This window comes from Prionailurus viverrinus, chromosome D4 (assembly GCF_022837055.1).
Source record: "Prionailurus viverrinus isolate Anna chromosome D4, UM_Priviv_1.0, whole genome shotgun sequence".
Classification (NCBI taxonomy): Eukaryota; Metazoa; Chordata; class Mammalia; order Carnivora; family Felidae; genus Prionailurus; species Prionailurus viverrinus.
This window is the reverse complement of record NC_062573.1, coordinates 65,965,922-65,985,768: the sequence shown is the minus strand read 5'-3', so window position 1 is coordinate 65,985,768 and position 19,847 is coordinate 65,965,922.

Below are 19,847 nucleotides of genomic sequence, written 5' to 3'. Positions count from 1 at the left end.
GGCAGGGCTGTCATTTGGATTGTTCCTTTCAGAACTTGGGTTAAAGGACAAGCTGTGGCCAAGTGACAACAGTAGTATGATGCCAGCAACCTTGACCTACCTTGGTCTTGGCTTTAAAATACGGGCACACTTTTGTTTTTGTCTTAAGGTAGACCACCTTTGAAAGAGTCTTCCCAGTTCACAAAATCCTTTAACCTTCCCACACCTGTCCACAATGGCAAGTTGTGCTCTACCTATTGGCCCTAAGTGATTGGTCCAGAATGGGGCCTATGACCCAAGATGGGGAAAAGAGAGTCCTTTTTCCTGGAATCTGTAATCGGTACCAGGGGAAGATGGAGAGAAAGACAAACTGATAGAGGGAGACTTTCTTCAGATAGATACATGGCTTCATGGCTGTCCTAGACCTCTTCCACTTACAACATTAACCAGATAAAAACAGTAACTACTCTTCATAAAGATCAGAAAGAAGCAGATACGCAGGAAGGAACAGAAAAAGTAGAAGAAAAAGTCCAGACTTTTTAGTTTTTAGTCCAATTTCAGTGCCTTCTGGAGACCGTTGTAATCCCAATCCTTACACACATTTCCTTTATTCCAAGAAGCCATAATTTATGAGGCAAACTCACTTTCTACAGTGAAAAGGATAATAAAAAAGAATGTCATTTTTACAACATATGTGTTATCAGGTAAGTTAAAATGTCATTCTGAACTGGGCGAAATACTTGAATATCTCTGATGCTTTAATTTCCTTGAGTTGGTATCTGTCACTTGAAATGAAAGGACTCCGGGAGTATATCATTCCATAATTCTTTCTTTCACCGTAAATGTCAACAGACTCTTCTCCCTGCAGGATGTAGAGGCAGAGTTAGGGCAAGGCTAAGTATAACACCTAAATTAATATAGCCATTCCATTTAGAGACATTCAGAAGTGTGATCAGACTGTTGTTTGTTGGTTTTCTTAGCTATCACTGGTATAGATTCTTCTTTATCTGTTGTCCTCTGTCATTCACATCTGAGTATTCTTTTGAATAAGAGGAGAGTGAGGGACTAAGCCCATGAAATCTAGGCCAATTTATCGAGGTTTGCATTCTAGGTCAGCTTCTTACCTGTAATGGGACCCTGAGCAATTACTTAATCTCTGTGCCTCAGTTTCCTCATTGATTACATGGGGATAGTAGCACCTAATGGGCAAGATTTACGAAATCTGTTAGTATTTGTAAAACTTCTTTAAAAAAAAATTAGCACATAGTAGTGCTATATAAGTTTTTGCTATATAAATTAAAATAAAATTTCAAAATCCAGTAATTTTTTAAATGGACTTTGAAAATGGACCAGGATATTAATGCAAAAAACAGATCATAGTACACATAAAAAATTTATATATGGTAAAAAAAAAAGCATCATAATTGAATAGGGAGGGAATGAGTTATGAGATATTCTGCACATTTTATCGATACATAAGTTATCTATGGAGAAATTATGATGATAAAACCTCAACTTACAATATACACTAAAATAAATTTCAGTAAAGCATTAAATGCAAATTAAGGGGACTAGAAGCATACAAAGGCAAGTATTTAACAGATTTCTGGAAGGAAATGTACTGCTTGTGCAATAAAATAATAATAATCAGAGAAAGTCAAAAGGAAAGAAAATATTCTTTTTTTATTTTTATTTTTTAAGAAAATATTCTTTTAATTTTTGTGAACATAATCCTTTACAATTTCCACAAATGAAAATACCATACTATGAAAATAATTCTTACAATTAGGAGAGTTAAGAATATCCATACTGTTAAAATAACTCTTGCAAACTAAGGTGAGAATTCACGTTAGAAAAATATGAAATAGATTGTATTTTCTGAAGTTTTTGGTTGCATATTACAGAAACAAAACAGAATCTAGATGAGCAAAAACTTAATATATATATATGTATGTATATTTAGCATATATATATCTAACATATATATATGTGTGTGTATATATATATATACACACACATATATATATACACACACACACATATATATACACACACACACACACACACACATATATATATATATATATATACACACACACACACACACACACATATAGGTTCTTGTTATTGGAAAAACCTATGTAGTGTATCTGGATTAAAGCAGAGTTAGATCCCAGGGTATGGACAACTTTATGGGAATGTTTCCTTTCTCCCCATCTTTCAATTCTCTTGGCTTCTGCTTGGCTTCTTACTTAGCCATGCTTTTCAGCATGGCAGTATGGTGTCAGCAACATGGGCACAGGCTGACCCATGCTCTACTAAAGTTCAATAACAGACAAGAGACCATCCTTCTTTCAATGTCCACGTATCAATCTTACACGGAGATTCTGGTTGCATCTACTCAGAACATGTGGTTACCAGTGAGGGGGAATCAGGACTAAGAGTGGGAACAGACAGGGCCAACTGGAATTAAACCACAGATTCCTACCGATTAAGGGAGGGATACTCCCCAAAGAAAAGTATGCTACACAAATGAAAACTACGTGTCCATTACAGTATAAAACAGGCAGTCTGCCAAGAAACTACAAATGACAATAAACATGGAAAAGATTCAGATTTGTTATAAAATAAAGAAGTAAGCTTTAAGACAATAAATACCATTTAAAATTTGTTCACCTTGGAAATGGTGTATATATGCCTCAGAGGCACTGATGGAAGGTACTGGAGTTTGTGGAATATAGATTTTCAAAATGTTAATGAGTATTTAAAATGTTCATAATTTATAAACCATGTCTAAGGATCTCTTCAAGGAATATGCTTAGAGAGTAAAAACATTTTTTTTCATTAAAAATTTTTTTTAATGTTTATTTACTTTTGAAAGAGAGAGACAGAATGCAAGCTGGGGAGGGGCAGAGCGGAGACAGGATATGAAGCAGGCTCCAGGCTCTGAGCTGTCAGCACAGAGCCCAATGCAGGGCTTGAACCCAGAACTTTGAGATCATGACCTGAACCAAAGTTGGACGCTTAACCAAGTGAGCTACCCAGGAGTCCCAAGAGTAAAAAAGATTTATACACAGAGGTTTTCATTTTATTTTTAGCTATAATAAGAAAAAATGAAAAAACTCTATGAAAATTCATCAATAGAAAAAGATGAACTATGTTATATATACATATATATCATATCTGTTTGTGTGTGTATATATATGTATATATATGTATATATATCTGTATATACATATCTGTGTGTGTGTGTGTGTGTGTGTATATATATATACACACACACAAACAGATATGATGTCACCATTCAATTTTTTATTTGAGGAATTTTTAATATTGTAAGATTATATAATTAAAGCAATGTTAATTTTTTTTAAGTTTACTTATTTATTTTGAGAGAGAGAGAGAGCAGAGGAGAGGAAGAGAGAGAAAGAGAGATTAAGAATCCCAAGCAGGCTCTGCACTGTTAGTGCAGAGCCCGATGCGGGGCTCGATCCCACAAACCACGAGATCACGACCTGAGCTGAAATGAAGAGTCAGACACTTAACCAACTGAGCCACTCAGGTGCCCCCAAACCCTGTTAAATCTTAACAGCTTTTATCTAAATTATACTATTATTGTTTATTTTTTTATTCCTTTTTCCCATTTTGACCCTCTAGGTTTATTTTTTTTTTAAGTAAACTGTTGTAATAGTAGAAAATAAGTTTTTTCTCTTATTTTATGAACTCCATTTGCTACTGATAGGAACCCTAAATACTCAAAAAATTCTGTCTGAAAGTAAAGCACACTTTCTATCATAATATATAATCATTAATGAATCACTATATATGTCATGCTGGTTTTGCTAGTTTACATTTAAGGTTGCTAGTTCTGAAACTTTTCAGAGTGTTATACATAATTATTCAGATAGTTGCCATTAAATACTTAGATACATAAAGTATAAAGGAAGAACAGAGACAGAGAACAGAGTGCTGTGATCCTGTACTCCATGTAACATGATGCAAGCACTTAACAAAAATACTGGAGAAGAAATAATATACTTTCAAATTCTCTTTGCCTAATCTTATAAGAATAAAATTAGTTTTCACTTAGTATTTTCCTTTGCCGTGTAATTTTGCCACATGCAAATTTGCCATTAAGGAATACAACGGACATTTACTAATGAAATACATATGGCTAAGAAACATTTAAAAAGAGCCATTCAGACTCGATACAAAATAAAGGCACGTTAAAGCAACAATGACACAATGTTGTTTAATTTTCACATTGTGAGATTTTTTTCTAGTAATGGGTTTTACCAGACCGTAATATTTTTCTCAATGCTGGCCTACAAACTTTTCTCCAATTGCAGGTGGAAAGTGTAAATTAATAATAATAATAATAAAGAACATTGGGTTCATAAGGCCCTTTGAGTTCAGAAGGGCAAATGCTTTTGAATAGACCTGAAAAACACAGGTTTCACCTGAGAATATAATAAAACTAAGTAAAGTAGCACAACTGTGCTTAAAATAGCTGCAAACATTTCTATTCTCATGGTAGATCAGCTCCTTTTCAATATAAAAACTATAAACAACAATAAAAGATTAAAAAAAGAGTTACATTAGTGAGGGAACGAATTAGAACATTTCCAGATCACTGATTCAGCACCGTGTAGCATGTAAGGCACCAAAGCCAACTGAAACCCCTAAAGTCTGCTCTGGTAACTGGCTTGGGCAACTGTGCGTGTGTTCGTGTTTCCTGCAACAGGGCAGAGGCAACTTTTTCATTTTCTTTTTTTTTTTTTTAATGTTTATTTTATTTTTGAGAGAGCATGAGCACGAGCAGGGAAAGGGCAGAGAGAGGGGGACAGGGCATCTAAAGCGGGCTCTGCACTGACAGCAGAGAGCCCGATGCAGGGTTCAAACTCACGAACCTCGAGATCATGTTCTGAGCCCAAGTCCAATGCTTAACCAACTGAGCCAGCCAGGTGCCCTCAGAGGGAACTTTTTCTAAGCAAACGATTTCATTTAGAAAAAGCAGTACAGTGAAACAGCACACCATTCTAGAACATCAAGCTGAAGTGTCCCCAATAGATTCAATAATTTGTCCGAGCCCCGAAACAATTACTTCAGGGTTTGGGGTGTGTAGTTTAAGCATAGTTAACGTATTGTATCTGTCCTCATGCCTTGGCATCCACAGGATAATTATAATATATGGGTGCATCCCAGGATGCTTTTTGCATAGTCTTTGTTCATTTTTAGCAAGAAAATGTCCTCTCGATGCTTGCTGGGCTGTTTCTCTTTACCTGCCAAATGATTTTATGTGGAGTAATATCCTATGCGATTGCTCAAATAATAAATAATCTATAGAGGCACGATTGCTCAAATAATAAATAATCTATAGAGGCTTCCCTGTAGGAAGCTAGAGATAGGGCAATCACTCATTCCAATCTTATTGTCCTCTCTCAGTGAATTTTGTCAGTATCTGTTTTAAAAGCTGATTTCATCTCTCCATGAGGCCGTCTGTCTCTGACTGATAAAGGGGTAGTTAGCAAAAGGAAATCCTCGCAGTCTTCATGTTTCTTCATTAAAAATATCCTCTCTCTTTTTGTATTTGGTTGCATGCAAAGGGCCAGCAACGTCCTTGTGATCAAAAGCAAAATGATCTGTCTCTAAGTAAAGAATGCCCCACCCCAGCAAGATATGACTTCTAATTCAGCAGGGAACATTGATTAGAGTCTCGTGGAAAATACTACTGTTTATTCTTTAATGTAAATGGCTTTTAAAAAAATCCACGTGTATTTTTAGATGATAGTGTTAAAGATTTTAATAGAAAGTATTGTAAGGCAGTTTGGCTCAGGAGCTTTTGGGGGTTGTTACAACTCTGAACTTTTTAAGAGCGCCCCTCCATGGAGACAACACAGCCCTCCCACGTGCTCTTCTGGTACTGTAATGCTGTCACAGGTGGCATTAACACTCCCATTTTCTTAAAAGCTAGAGTGTAGGGACCTACCTACCACATTCTCTGTACCCCATCCGGGCAGTGCTTGCAAAGCTTTTGCAGTATTCCAAGATTAAAATCCTAGCAACGGCGTTTTGCCCAAGTGGTTCCCGGAAGGCGCACTGTCAGCCAGGAACGTTCAGGGTTCCCAGTGTCGTTCAGGCTGGACAGTCTGGCTTCGCAGTCCTCCAACCCCTGGAACTGTCTGTGGCTAGAAGAATTTTCCTGCCAAATTATAAAACAGGCTACATCTTCTCTCCCTGGACTCCTGGCCTTTTCCCATCAGTTATGGTCTCCTAACCACACGGCTTATGCCTTGAACTTTAAATCTTGATTTGAAAATCTAATTAGGCTTTCCATGTCTCAACACGTTGGTCTGGGTCCCCTCAGCCAGGCAGAGTAAACTCTCCAAGTTCTAATCCCCACGTGCACTGTGAGCCAGCAACTGTGAATGGAAAGAAGGGAGGGCAAACATACTGGAATTCTTGAAATTTTCAAAATGAATGCTAGGGTCTATCCTACTGAGGAGTATGATCAGTTGAGAAAGTTCTTAAGAAACATTTTCATTTCAAGTTAAATTTTGGATAGAATCCCAGTACATAAAAAAGGTAAAAGCACCAGTGAAGTTTCTCATCAAGAGATGCCTGGAGTCCTGTTGAAAACCCCTGCAGTAAGAAAATGACAGAGCTGTGAATGGATTTGACTGCCTGCTGTCCTCTGGACCTAGGGATCACAGGGATCACAAATTCAAATGTCTACAGGGAACAAGAATTTGATATTAAGAAATGAAACCCTGTACAAAATGTATAGCCCATCTATAGGGACATTCTGATGACATTCATCAGTTGTAGCCATGATGAAAAATGTTGGAGCATAGGGGGGCTAAGTGTAAGAGTTGCCAAATGTGCTGATTTTTTTCAGTGACAAGCAGAAAGTGCAGATCTTTTCATGTGAAATTTCCTGATTTGTACATGTTGACAAATGATTAATTCAACATGTAGAAAACGCATCAGAACTCAAAGAAAACTCATCTGGAAGCCAAATCTAGACTTCAGGGCATCAATTTGTAATTCTTGTAGGTTACTACAATTCTTGTAGGCTTCTAAAGCATTGCATCTCATTAACATGATCTTATCGTTACATGTTATTTCTAGTATATTCACCATGACCCTGAGAATATGTTCACTTCTTACCACTATCGTAGTAGCTACTACCCTGTTGTTTTTTTTTTTTTTTTAATTTTTTTTTTCAACGTTTATTTATTTTTGGGACAGAGAGAGACAGAGCATGAACGGGGGAGGGGCAGAGAGAGAGGGAGACACAGAAGCGGAAACAGGCTCCAGGCTCTGAGCCATCAGCCCAGAGCCCGACGCGGGGCTCGAACTCACGGACGGCGAGATCGTGACCTGGCTGAAGTCGGACGCTTAACCGACTGCGCCACCCAGGTGCCCCAACTACTACCCTGTTTTAACCACAGCATCTCACCTGACGACATCCCGTGCCTTGTGTCTGGTCCTGAGTCCTACTCCACTCCTGCTCTCTCTGATCCATTCTCTACAGAGCAAACAGAGTGATCTTTGCCAAAATACAAATAACATCTCGTCACTCCTTTCCTCAACTGTCTCCATGAATAACCATTACAATTAGACAAAGATCCAGATATCTAAATGTGACACACACCATTCCATGAACCAGCCCAAGTCACCTCTTCAAATTTACCTCCTGGCGTATTGCCCTTAGGCGCTTGGCATATTCTGGTCTTCCTGCCGGTCCTTGAAACTGTCCTGCTCATCCTGCTTTTTGGAGTCATGTTCCACCTGTTCCTTATTTGTGGGTTCCACATCCTCAAGTGTGGCTCGCCTCCTTATTTTATTCAAATCTCTACTTCTTAGTGGATCCTCTCTGATCTCCGCATCTAAAATAGGTGATCCTCCCATTTTCCATCCCTTCATCAGCGTTTTCTTCTTGCTTTCGCTTGTCATTGCTGATATGATTTTATATTCGTCTATTTTCTATCTCCCTCAACAGATTATAAGCACTAAGGGGGCAGGCGTCTTATCTATGTATCACTCTTTTTTAAAAAGTTGTATTTAAATCCCAGTTAACACACATTGTAATAGTTTCAGGTGAACAACATAGCGGCTCATCACAACAGGTGCACTCCTTAATCCCCATCACCTGTTTCATCCTTCCGCACGCCCCTCCCCTCCGGTAACCATCACTTTGTTCTCTGTCGTTAGGAGCCTTTCTTGGTTTGCCTCTCTCTTTTTCCCCTTTGCTCACTTGTTTTGTTTCTATCGATAATATCCTGAAGACTGTTTGTTGTATAACGAGTACTCAATAGCTATTTGTAGCAAACAAATCAATGGGTGAGTGTCACCACTATCATCACAGCCCAGTGGCACTCCCTTCACTCAAATCTCTACCGTTTATGGTCTGGATCTCACTTGTCTTTCACTACACTCATCCTACGCACGCTCCCCGACCACACTTCCTAAGGCACCAGCCAGCCGTGTCCCTTCCACATTTGGAAACAGTCTGAGCTAATCTCCCCCTCCCCCCTGCCCTTTAAGAAGTACTTCCTGTACGTATCTGTGTACAGTTTGGGTGAACATCTGTTGCCACCCTTGTCACACTGTTTTAAATGACCCAATTCCTTGTCTGACTCTTGCACTAGACAATAAGCCTCAAAAGGTCTTACTAATAAACGTAACGGTTTCTGTTCCTGTATCCCTTCAAAATTTATGGAAGGGCTCACATGTGCACTGTTCAATTTTTACAAGGATGTTTCTAAAATGCCTTTTCATAAGAGAAAATTGAGACTCTGAGGAGCTGAAAAACTTCTCTAAATCGCACAATTTGAATAAAGCGTAACTTTAAGGCAGTTCATCAAATTTCAAGGTGATTTTGTCTTCCCTGGTAAAACAATACTACATTCCACACAAGGAAATTTCCATGTCTGGCTTTCAAGGACCTTAACAATTTGAATTTAAGCCACTTCACCAAACTTACTACCATTCTTTCCCTTTAAATACTCCAAAATTTAGTCACTAAATTAAAATCTCATTATTAATACAGATCTCTCACTTTCTCTTTGAGTTTTTCCCCCCTTATTTTCTCCATAACTATAATATTTCTCCCCTTTTTTCACATCTTAATCCTAGCTTTTATTCAAAGCTCAGCTAAAAGACCAGCACCTTCAAGGTAAATCCTTTTTCTTTTTTAATGTTTATTTATTTTTGAGAAAGAGAGAATGCAAGCAGAGGAAATGCAGAGAGAGAGAGAGAGAGAGGATCTGAAGTGGGCTCCACGCTGATGGCAGAGTGAGGCTTGAACTCACAGACCATGAGATTATGAGCTGAACCAAAGTCAGAGCCACCCAGGTGCCCTGACTCTTCTGATACAGTAACTGATATCTACTTTGAACTAATATATATTATTTAAAATTTTCTTATGGAAATATTAAATTTCAAAATCTATATGTTATTAAAATAAGTGCAAAGGTAGGTTCTATATACATAAAAGCTATTGCTTGTAACTGAATATCAAATTAATTTAGGCAGTGTTGAGTTAAAGTCACCTTTAGTTTCTCTGCAGGTCATATGTCTGAGTACCAGTGAAGATTAAGCTCAGCTATATATAGGAGAAAACTGGAAGAACTGACTTATACTCAAAGGCAGATGTTGAAGAATAGAAAGGGGGCATCACAGTGGCCAGGAAACCAGATTCCTTTTGCTTTCTACTGCTGCGCAATCCCCACAAAGATCCCATTCTCGAGATGGTCTGATTGTTCAAGATGCTTCTGATAATTTTTTTAATGTTTATTTATTTTTTTTTAAATTTTTTTTCAACGTTTTTTATTTATTTTTGGGACAGAGAGAGACAGAGCATGAACGGGGGAGGGGCAGAGAGAGAGGGAGACACAGAATCAGAAACAGGCTCCAGGCTCCGAGCCATCAGCCCAGAGCCTGACGCGGGGCTCGAACTCACGGACCACGAGATCGTGACCTGGCTGAAGTCGGACGCTTAACCGACTGCGCCACCCAGGCGCCCCTAATGTTTATTTATTTTGAGAAAGAGAGAGAGAGAGAACACATGAGCAAGTTAGGGAGGGGCAGACAGAAGAGAGAGAATACCAAGCAGGCTCCACACTCAGCATGGAGCCTGATGCGGGGCTCAGTCTCACCACCGTGAGATCATGACCTGGGCCAAAATCAAGAGTGGGACCCTTAACCAACTGAGCCACCCAGGCGCCCCAAGATGGTTCTGAATTTCTAACCATGGCTCTCATGGTACATAAAGGAAAAAGAGAAAGATAGGAGGCACACCACGGCATCCACAACAAGATGGATTTACCTAACATAAAAGAACGTAACAAGGTTACGTTATGTGGGAGAAGATACATCAGACAAATACTATTGTGGTTATGTTTACATCAGACAAAATAGATCTGAAAGCAAAAAAACTATCAAAAGTTAAGAGGATTACCACATAAAAATATAATTTTAAATGCCCTAGGAAGATAAGAAAGTTTTATAGGGGCTCCCGGGTGGCTCAGTCGGTTGAGCATCTGACTTTGGCTCAGGTCATGATCTTGTGGTTTGTGAGTTCAAACCCTGCGTCGGGCTCTGTGCTGACAGCTCAGAGCCTGCAGTCTGCTTCAGATTCTGTGTCCCCCTCTCTCTCTGCCCTCCCCTGCTGTGCTCTGTCTCTCTCTCAAAAATAAATAAATATTACAAAATTTTTTAAAATAAATAAAGTTTTATGCCCCTAATAACATATGTATGTATATTTACTGTATGTATACTTACATACAGTAAAAAAGAATTACCTGAGACTATACCAATCCAAAATCATGACAGATTTTAACATTACTTTCTCAGTAACTGATATATAAAAAATGATTAATAAAATCATTGAGAATTGGAAGAACATGATGTACAAGTTTGAACTAAAGGATATGTATTTAACATCTGCAGGATGCATAGTCTTTTGAAACACAGAACCAAATCACTTATAAAAGTTGAACCCATATTGGGTCAATAAAGAAAAATCTCTAGCAATTTAAGGAATTGTACCGAGACTGCAGTGTGATTATGTTAGGAAGAAATACAAGAGATAGAAAAACTCCATTTGTTTAGCTATTACCAAAATGTAGCTAAATAACCCATAGACCAAAGAAGAAATCGTAATCTAAAGAATAGAACATTTAGAAATGAATGAAAATCAAAACACCACATATTTATATATAGAGGATGCAACTAAAGCATCATTCATAGATAAATGCATAGCCTTACATGCTTTTATAAGACAAGTGGAAAGGCTAAAAATTAGGTGTTAAATGTCTCATTTTAAAAGTCTGAGTGAATAATAATAGAATAAATCCAAAGAAATTAAAAGGATGGAGGAAACAACAAATAAAAGCAGAAATCAGTGAAATAGAAAATAAGATACAATGGACAAGGACAATAAAGCCAAATATTAGTTGTCTTAAGTTTAATACAACAGACAAACCCATGATGAGATAAATTAAGAAAAAAAAAGAGAAGAAAAAAGTAACAGGACAGAAAGAGGACAGAGCTATAAATATTAAAACGATAAAAAAAATAGAGAATATTAGAAACAAACTACAAGGTTAGAGTGAGAGAGAGCCAAAGCATAAGAGACTCTTGAAAACTGAGAACAAACTGAGGGTTGATGGGGGGTGGGAGGGAGGGGAGGGTGGGTGATGGGTAGATGGAGGGCACCTTTTGGGATGAGCACTGGGTGTTGTATGGAAACCAATTTGACAATAAATTTCATATACTGAACAAAAAAAGAAACAAACTACAAATTTGAAAACATCAACAAAATAGGTTCGTATAAAAACGTAACTTACTATAACTAGACCAAGAAGTAGAAACCAGATTACTTACTCCTATATCCATTAACAAAAATCCAGTACTGATAGTTTTCTTACTAAGAACCCCAGGTGTAGGAGTTTTACTGGCAAGTTCAACTATATATTTAAAGAACTGAATAATCCAGTTCTTATACCATCTCTTTCAGAAAATAAAAAGAAAAACTGGAACAATTCACAACTCATTTTATGAGGCTGGTCTAACATGGATACCATAATCTGATGAGAAAGGAAAATCATTATACTCCTGAATTAAGTCACTTACATGATATAAATTCTGAGCGGAAGATTAGCGCAGTGAATCCAGCACTAACGTATAAATATATTAATCTATCATGACCAACTTGGATGTATCCCAGCATTGGAAGTTTTGTTTCACATTAGCAAATCAATTAATGCAAATTATCATATTAATGAATTTAAAAGACTGGGAAAACGTGATAAAAGTTGACATTCCTTCTTGATAAAACCTTTAACAAGCTAGAAATAGAAGCCACAAAAGATGCCTTTGTTGCTCTGCTGCACAAGTTTTCTGACTATTTGATTTCTGTGCAGCATGTATTTTTTATCTCACCTCAGGCGTTTGACTGGGCATTTCTCTGCTTCAGGGCTTTCCTTTGGTCTTTACACAGACAGCCCGGAAAAGCTCAGCAGTTGATGTACAGAGTCAATACGCAACTAATGGCTTTGAAAGTTTTTCGAAAAATGTATGAATGGTGAAAATAATTAAAGAATATAAAATGAATAGACTGTTATCTAACATTCTCAGAGGAAGACGTAACTTTGGAGGAACAAAATTTCAAACATATCCTCTTTTGGTCAATAGACACCTTGAGCATCTCCTTTGTGATGAGAGGAAAATAAGTTGAACAAGACACAATCTGTATCCTCAAGGAGCTCAAAGTTGTGCAAAAAGAGCAGCACTGGTAAACCAATTAAGATATATTGTATGAAATAGTCAAATAGAGATCCAGGTAAGGTGCTATGGGAACACAGAGGAAAAAGTGTCTAATGTTACCTGAAGGAGTCAGGAACACTATATTCCACAAGAACCTTGAACAGTGATTCGAAAGCTGTATAGAAATCACAGCAGGCAAGGGGGTGAAATGGGCATTGCAGGAAGAAGGAACAAAGATCCAGAGGTTAAAAGAGCATGCTCTAGGAAGAACTGAGTTGATAATCTGTAGAGTAGGAGGAAGAATTCGAGAACACAAAGACAGGAAGTTAGAGAGACCATCAATCACTAGTATCCTATAGGCTCTGAGAGCTTTTGATGTGTTTCAAATAAGACAGTGACATAATCAGCTGTTAAAAATGATTAAAGACACAATCTAGTTGATACAAACAAATGTGAACACTTTATAAAGCAGGCAGTCTCTGGTCCCAAGCCTTCAGAGAACTGCGAAATGGGACTGAAGGCAGGGAGCCTTTATACAATTAAAATTAAGGAATAAGGAAGAGAAAAATAGAAAATGAATAAGGAGGAAAGAAGTAAGTATAGGGCCAGAGTTGGCTTTGCATTTGGGGATTGGCTGACTGGTTTTAGTGCCTTTCTGGTCAAGCAGAGCATTTACCAGACATGAAAGCTTATCTATATTTTGGTCTGCTGTTGTGGCACATCAGCCAGGCATTTATTTCAACACAGCTTTGTGCCAGAAATGTTAAAATAATACTAATAAGTTCTGAATCGGCAGAGGGAAATCTAGTACCATTTTTATACTAATAGAGTCTCATGTTTTGAAATCAAAAAGGACAGATTCCAATACATTCTCCTCCTAGGAGAGAATGTGGATCTGAAATTTGTCCTTGAAGTGAATGGATTACAGCAGAAAGGGAAATTGCCACGCTTTTCTTCTTTTAATAGCTAAGAAAGCACAAATAAATAAATAAAAATTTTAAATCCTGATTCATTTGTTTTAACGAGGTATCTACATCAATACTGCTCAGTAGATATTAACTTGAGTCAAACACTGATGAACAGATTCTAAATTCCTCATCACGTAATGCACATGCTTTTCGATGACTTAATTTTTAATATTTTTTAAACTCAAGATTAGATATTCGGAAATGGAAAGAAAGAAAAATAAAGAAGACCTAAGAACATTAAAGAACTAATGAGTTAACACAGAACATTTTCCTTCTCCAGTATGAGAAAGTACTTTTGTCCTTTATCTCACACTGGGGCACTGAAAATGATTTTTTAAAGTGACAAATTTCATTAGACCTTCCATAGTGAGGTTACTTACCCACCTCAAAGCACATTGTCCTTTACTATTGCTGGGATGGGAAGGTTGGGGTGAACTAATGAAGCTACATGCAGATTATGTGGTTTTATCGGACATGGGCATTTTAAGAACAGCAAACAAGCCTGAAAGACAGCTCTCCACAGGCTGCGGGATTATTTTACTGGTTGTTGAAAGATGACATAAACTATAACCCTACAGTCTACATTTTGATGGTGATTCATTGACTAGTCTCCCCACCCACTGAACCCTTTGGTCACCTGATGGCATTCTGTGTCACCAATTTCTTTACTGAATATTTGAGCCCGGGTATTTATTTCTCTTCCATCAGCCCTACAGAGCGAAATTCTGAATCAGCGATTTGGAAATGTGTTTTCCCAACCATAAATATTTTGCTCAAAAAAATGTATCTTAAAAAATTATGAAATATCTCCTGCCCTCTGTTTTCTCTTTTCCACTTAAAAAAATGTTTATTTATTTTTGAGGTGGGGGGCAGAGAGAGAGGAAGACAGAATCTGAAGCAGGCTTCAGGCTCTGAGCTGTCAGCACAGAGCCAGATGTGGGGCTCGAACCCACAAGCCCAGGAACCGTGAGATCATGACCTGAGCTGAAGTTGGACACAACTGACTGAGACACCCAGGTGCCCCTCTCCACTTTTTAATATCTGTCAAACAAAAACTAAAATGAATCCTGACACACAGCAACGTATATTTTCAAGGGAAGAAAGAAATGAAAAGTTTACTAATTTTTGAATCCTCTTAGATTAGACCAAAGGCTAGCAAAGTTTTTCTGTAAATGACCAAATAGCAAAATACTAGGCTATGTGGGACAGACACACAGTGTTCATCTCAGCTACTCAACTTTGCTATTGTAGCACAAAAGCAGCCATAGACATAGGTACATAAATGAACACAGTTGTGTTCCAATCAAACTTTCTTTTTCAACACTGAAGTTTGAATTTCATTTAATTTTCATGTGTCACAAAATGTTATTCTTGTTTTCCTTTTCTGAGATTGTTTTCAACAATTAAAAAATGTTCATGAGCTGTGCAAAGGCTGACAACAGGCCAGAATTGGCCCGTGGGCCACAGTTTGTTGACCCCTAGACTGGAGACATACGGTGGTATTAATCTTAGTACATAGGTATAGTGTACCAAAGACTTCTAGCATTTTAAATTTCCTCCACGGTACAACTTATTTCATATTCCAAGCCTCCCTTCTTAAAGATGAAAGAAATCATTTGTCTTGGCTTTGAAGTTAAAATTTTAGGAAATTGCCATAATGAATGATAACATACCTTGGTCTGGATATTGGTTGCAAGATATCTGTCCTCATTCTCATCTATCCATGCTGGCATCTCCTGAGAAGTTGATTCTCTTTGGTCCATGGTTATTCATCCAAACAGGAAACTGCTGAGTGTTCTTTGTTTCCAATAATAAGGCTTCTTCCTTCTTCTCTGTTTTATGCTCATATCATCATCACTCCTGCATCATGCTCAAGCCCGGGGCTCTCCATGAGCTGCAGAACTTTCTGCTTAGACCCGCCATGTAACCGTACTGCACCAGGTGCTTCCTGAGGTTCTATATGAGAAACAGGGTACACATTTCTCTTCTGGATTTTTCACTGATCGGTACTCTCCTCCCAGTCAGCTGGGGGAGCAGAGCGAGGACCATCTTTTCCCAGAGGCTCACCCATATCTATGTAGCCATTGCCACGAGGACAGAGCAAGACAGCTGTGGCCTGAATGGGGTTAGGCTAGGGGGAAGGAACGACCAAAGGGTCAAAAGAAACAGTAAGGGCATTGTGATGAATAGTTTAACAATATTTGTCTTTCCAGGAACATAATTTCACACATTGTAGCTTAGCCATTAAATACGTATTGTAACCCTCCTATGCGCCAAAATTATTCTAGATACTGAGAACAGGGTTGAGCACCTTAAAAATGGTTCCTTCTCTCATGAAACTTATATTGCATTGGAAGACAGAGAGTAAGTACTCAGTCTTAAAATTAATAATTATGAATGGTGATCAGCCACATGGGCCAGCTCATACTTTGACTATTGTACACATTATGCCAAATGAATCAGACAAGATGGCACTAATTAACTCAAGCACATATGTTAATTTGGGGGCAAACTGTGCTGGAACATCTCTCTCTCTCTCTCTCTCTCTCTCTCACACACACACACACACACAGGCACACACACACACACAGGCACACACACAGGCACACAAACATACATACCAGGACTTAGAAATAGAGATAAGATCAACTTGTCATAAATAGATGCAAAATGTCTCCAACCTGTTTTTTAAACTCTTTTTTTAAAAACGTTTATTTATTTATTTCTGAGAGAGAGAGAGAGAGAGCGAGAGAGAGAGAGAGAGACAGGATCCTAAGCAGATTCCATTCTGTCAGTGCAGAGCCCCACATGGGGCTCGAACTCACAAACTGGGAGATGATGACCTGAGCCGAAATCAAGAATCAGACGCTTAACCGACTGAGCCACCCAGGCCCCCTTCCCACCTTTTGACTCTGAAATTTAGTACAAAGATATTAAAAACTAAAGAAAAATCACAAATTTCTTTAAAGTAATGAAGCTTTCCTATATAAGCACATTTATAATTTTATTCTCGTCTATGTGTAAGTCTAGATATAAGCTTCCTGGAAACTTTCCAAATAACTAGGGTTGCGACTATGCAGATATTCTCCAGGGATTATTTGGTCTAGAATGCAATGACATTTTATGGCTTTCAAAATCTGTACAAGTACTGAATTGAATCAAAAATTTTGCAAATCAGTTGTCTTATCAAGGCTGTTTTAAAGTCTTCTTGGTTTCCTGCTGGGCCAGGACTACATTTCAACACAGAAAAAGCTTAATTATGTTGGGTTTATTTCTAGAAGGAAATATATTTTAGTTCACAATTTCAATGTGTAGGACAAAAATATTTATTAGCTAAGTTTAGGGGACTGTGAGAGTAAAACAATGATTTTGAGACCCTGAGAATGGAAATAAGCTAAAGGGTATGAAGTTTGCTTTGGAGAAACCATAGAAACATCTTCATTTTCTCTAAAACTAGTTTTTCTTCTTTTATTCTGTATGTGCATTTTAATAGTAATTATTGATTTACTGGCCAAAAATGCAGATTAAAGGTAAATGGATAATAATAGATGGAGTTTCTCTAAAAATTTTTAAAATAATGCTGAGAGTATCTATGGCAGTGGTATTAGTATTCATAGTTGTTCAGCAGGAGAGAGTAAAATCAATTTGATCTCCTTCCTGAACTCTCATTTAAATTAATTATTTTCACCCTACAGAGCATGCATTTTTTAATTGAACTGCATCAGATTTCACTTGAAACTTAAAATCTCTGACCTATTTCTACACAATCTACCTTGGCTTGACCCAACATCTGGTAACTTCCTTCAAAGATTCCCTCCTCTGTCTTCACATTTTACCAACACAGAGTTTAGCTCAGTCTGAGAAATCCCAGGCCACACCTGTGTCATCACTCTGAGAGGAATAGAAGTTCCCAGAACCTAGGTCAGCCATGAAATAAAATGTGCATCTTGGTAGAAAATTGAGGATGCACTTGGGGAATAATAATTCATTGTCAATAGCACTTTTTTCTCTGATCCAGTATCAACGCTCATGGCACCTCATGTTTCTTACACTGTCTTCCTCTAACACTAATTGATGATTCCGATCATCATCATTTTGACTGGTCATTCCTTATGTTCTGTGGGGAATTGCCAAGGGCCAAAGAAGAGGAAGATGACAATGTCTACCATGGAATATTTAAAACTATATCTAATGGTGTTATATGTGCAATTAACTATAGCTTCCACAATAACAAATCTAGCCAAAAGATGATGACTATGTCCATAACTTTTTCCTCCTCCACATATGTTCATGAGATTTCCCTTTGTGTTTCTTTTCCAGTTAAAAATGCAATGTTATACTCTTTTTTTATTTATGTAAAAATTTTTTTGATGTTTATTTATTTTTGAGAGAGAGAGAGAGAGAGAGAGTCAGGACATGAGCAGAGGAGGGGCAGAGAGGGAGACACAGAATCCAAAGCAGGCTCCAGGCTCTGAGCTGTCAGCACAGAGCCTGATGTGGGGCTCAAACCCACGAACCAGGAGATCATGACCTGAGCCGAAGTCAGATGTTTAATTGATGAACCACCCAGGTGCCCCAATATTATACTCTTTGATATTTTAGGCTGGAAGCTTGTGTAATCAGAGAACGGTTACAAAACAAACAAGAAGAACTGATTGTAGAGGACACTCATCCATAAAATTGCATTGCAAAACTCCTTAGTCATTCAAACTTTGTTTTTGAAGAAGAAAAATAAGTATTATACCTCTGAAAGTCTTTGCTATGAATAGGGAAATTTAGACGGGAGAAAACACAAAAATGACTGAAGTTTAAATTTTGGTAGAGGGAATATGATTTTATTCAGCTATTTAAATCAGCGTCCTCACTCCTAGCTAACTTTCCCCACCTCCACCTCCACCTCCACAAATACAAAACAGAATTCCAGGGTTTAAGAAAGTAAGTGACGAAAAAGATGAACTTTACTTAATGTTTCTTAAATTAGCATGAATTTTAGATACATCTAACTTTTGATGAAATATAATTACATTTGTATCTTGTATGTACCTTACATAATACATTAAATATTTTTGCATAATAAGTGAATACACCCATTACTACATTGCTAAAAATTTCTCAGTATGGCTAGAAACAGGCGATATCAGTTTTGGTGAAATCTGTAATGCCAGCTAGCTGTATCTGATCTTGGGAAATAATGCATATGGACCTCAATTTTGTCATCTGAAAATGAGAAAATGTAAATGGATTATTTCCAGAGTAACTTCTAGTTCTAAAAGCCTATATTTTGAAGTACCTTTTGATCTTTTAGCTGTCCATGCAAATTTGCATATATTTTTACATTGGGTCATTCACTGGATGTTGGATTTTTTTTTTTTTATTCTTAAGTTAGCTAACATACACTGTAGTCTTGGCTTCAGGAATAGATTCCCGTGATGCATCACTTATATACAACACCCAGTGCTCATTCCAACAAGTGCCCTCCTCAATGCCCATCACCCATGTTCCCCACACCCCTACCCTCATCAACCCTTAGTTTGTTCTCTATGTTGAAGAGTCTTTTATGGTTTGCCTCCCTCTGTGTTTTTATCTTATTTTTCCTTCCCTTTCCCTATGGTCATCTGTTAAGTTTCTCAAATTTCACATATGAGTAAAATTATATGAGATCTGTCTTCCTCTGACTGATTTATTTTACTTAGCATAATACCTTCTAGTTCCATCCACATTGTTGCAAATGGCAAGATTTCATTCTTTTTTATCGCAGAGTAGCAGTCCTGTGTGTGTGTGTGTGTGTGTGTGTGTGTGTGTGTGTATTCTTTCTCCATTCCTCAGTTGATGGGCATTTGGGCTCTTTTCATAAAAATTTGGCTACTGTTGATAGTGTTGCTATAAACACTGAGGTGCATGTTCCCCTTAGAATCAGTACTCCTGTACCCTTTGGATACAGTTCTAGTAGTCCAATTGCTGGGTCGTACGGTAATTCTATTTTTCACTTTTTGAGGAACTTCCACACTGTTCTTCAGAGTGGCTGCACCAGTTTGCATTCCCATCAGAGCGCAAGAGGGCTTCCCTTTCTCCACAGCCTCGCCAACATCTGTTTCCTGAGTTGTTAATTTTAGCTGCTCTGACCAG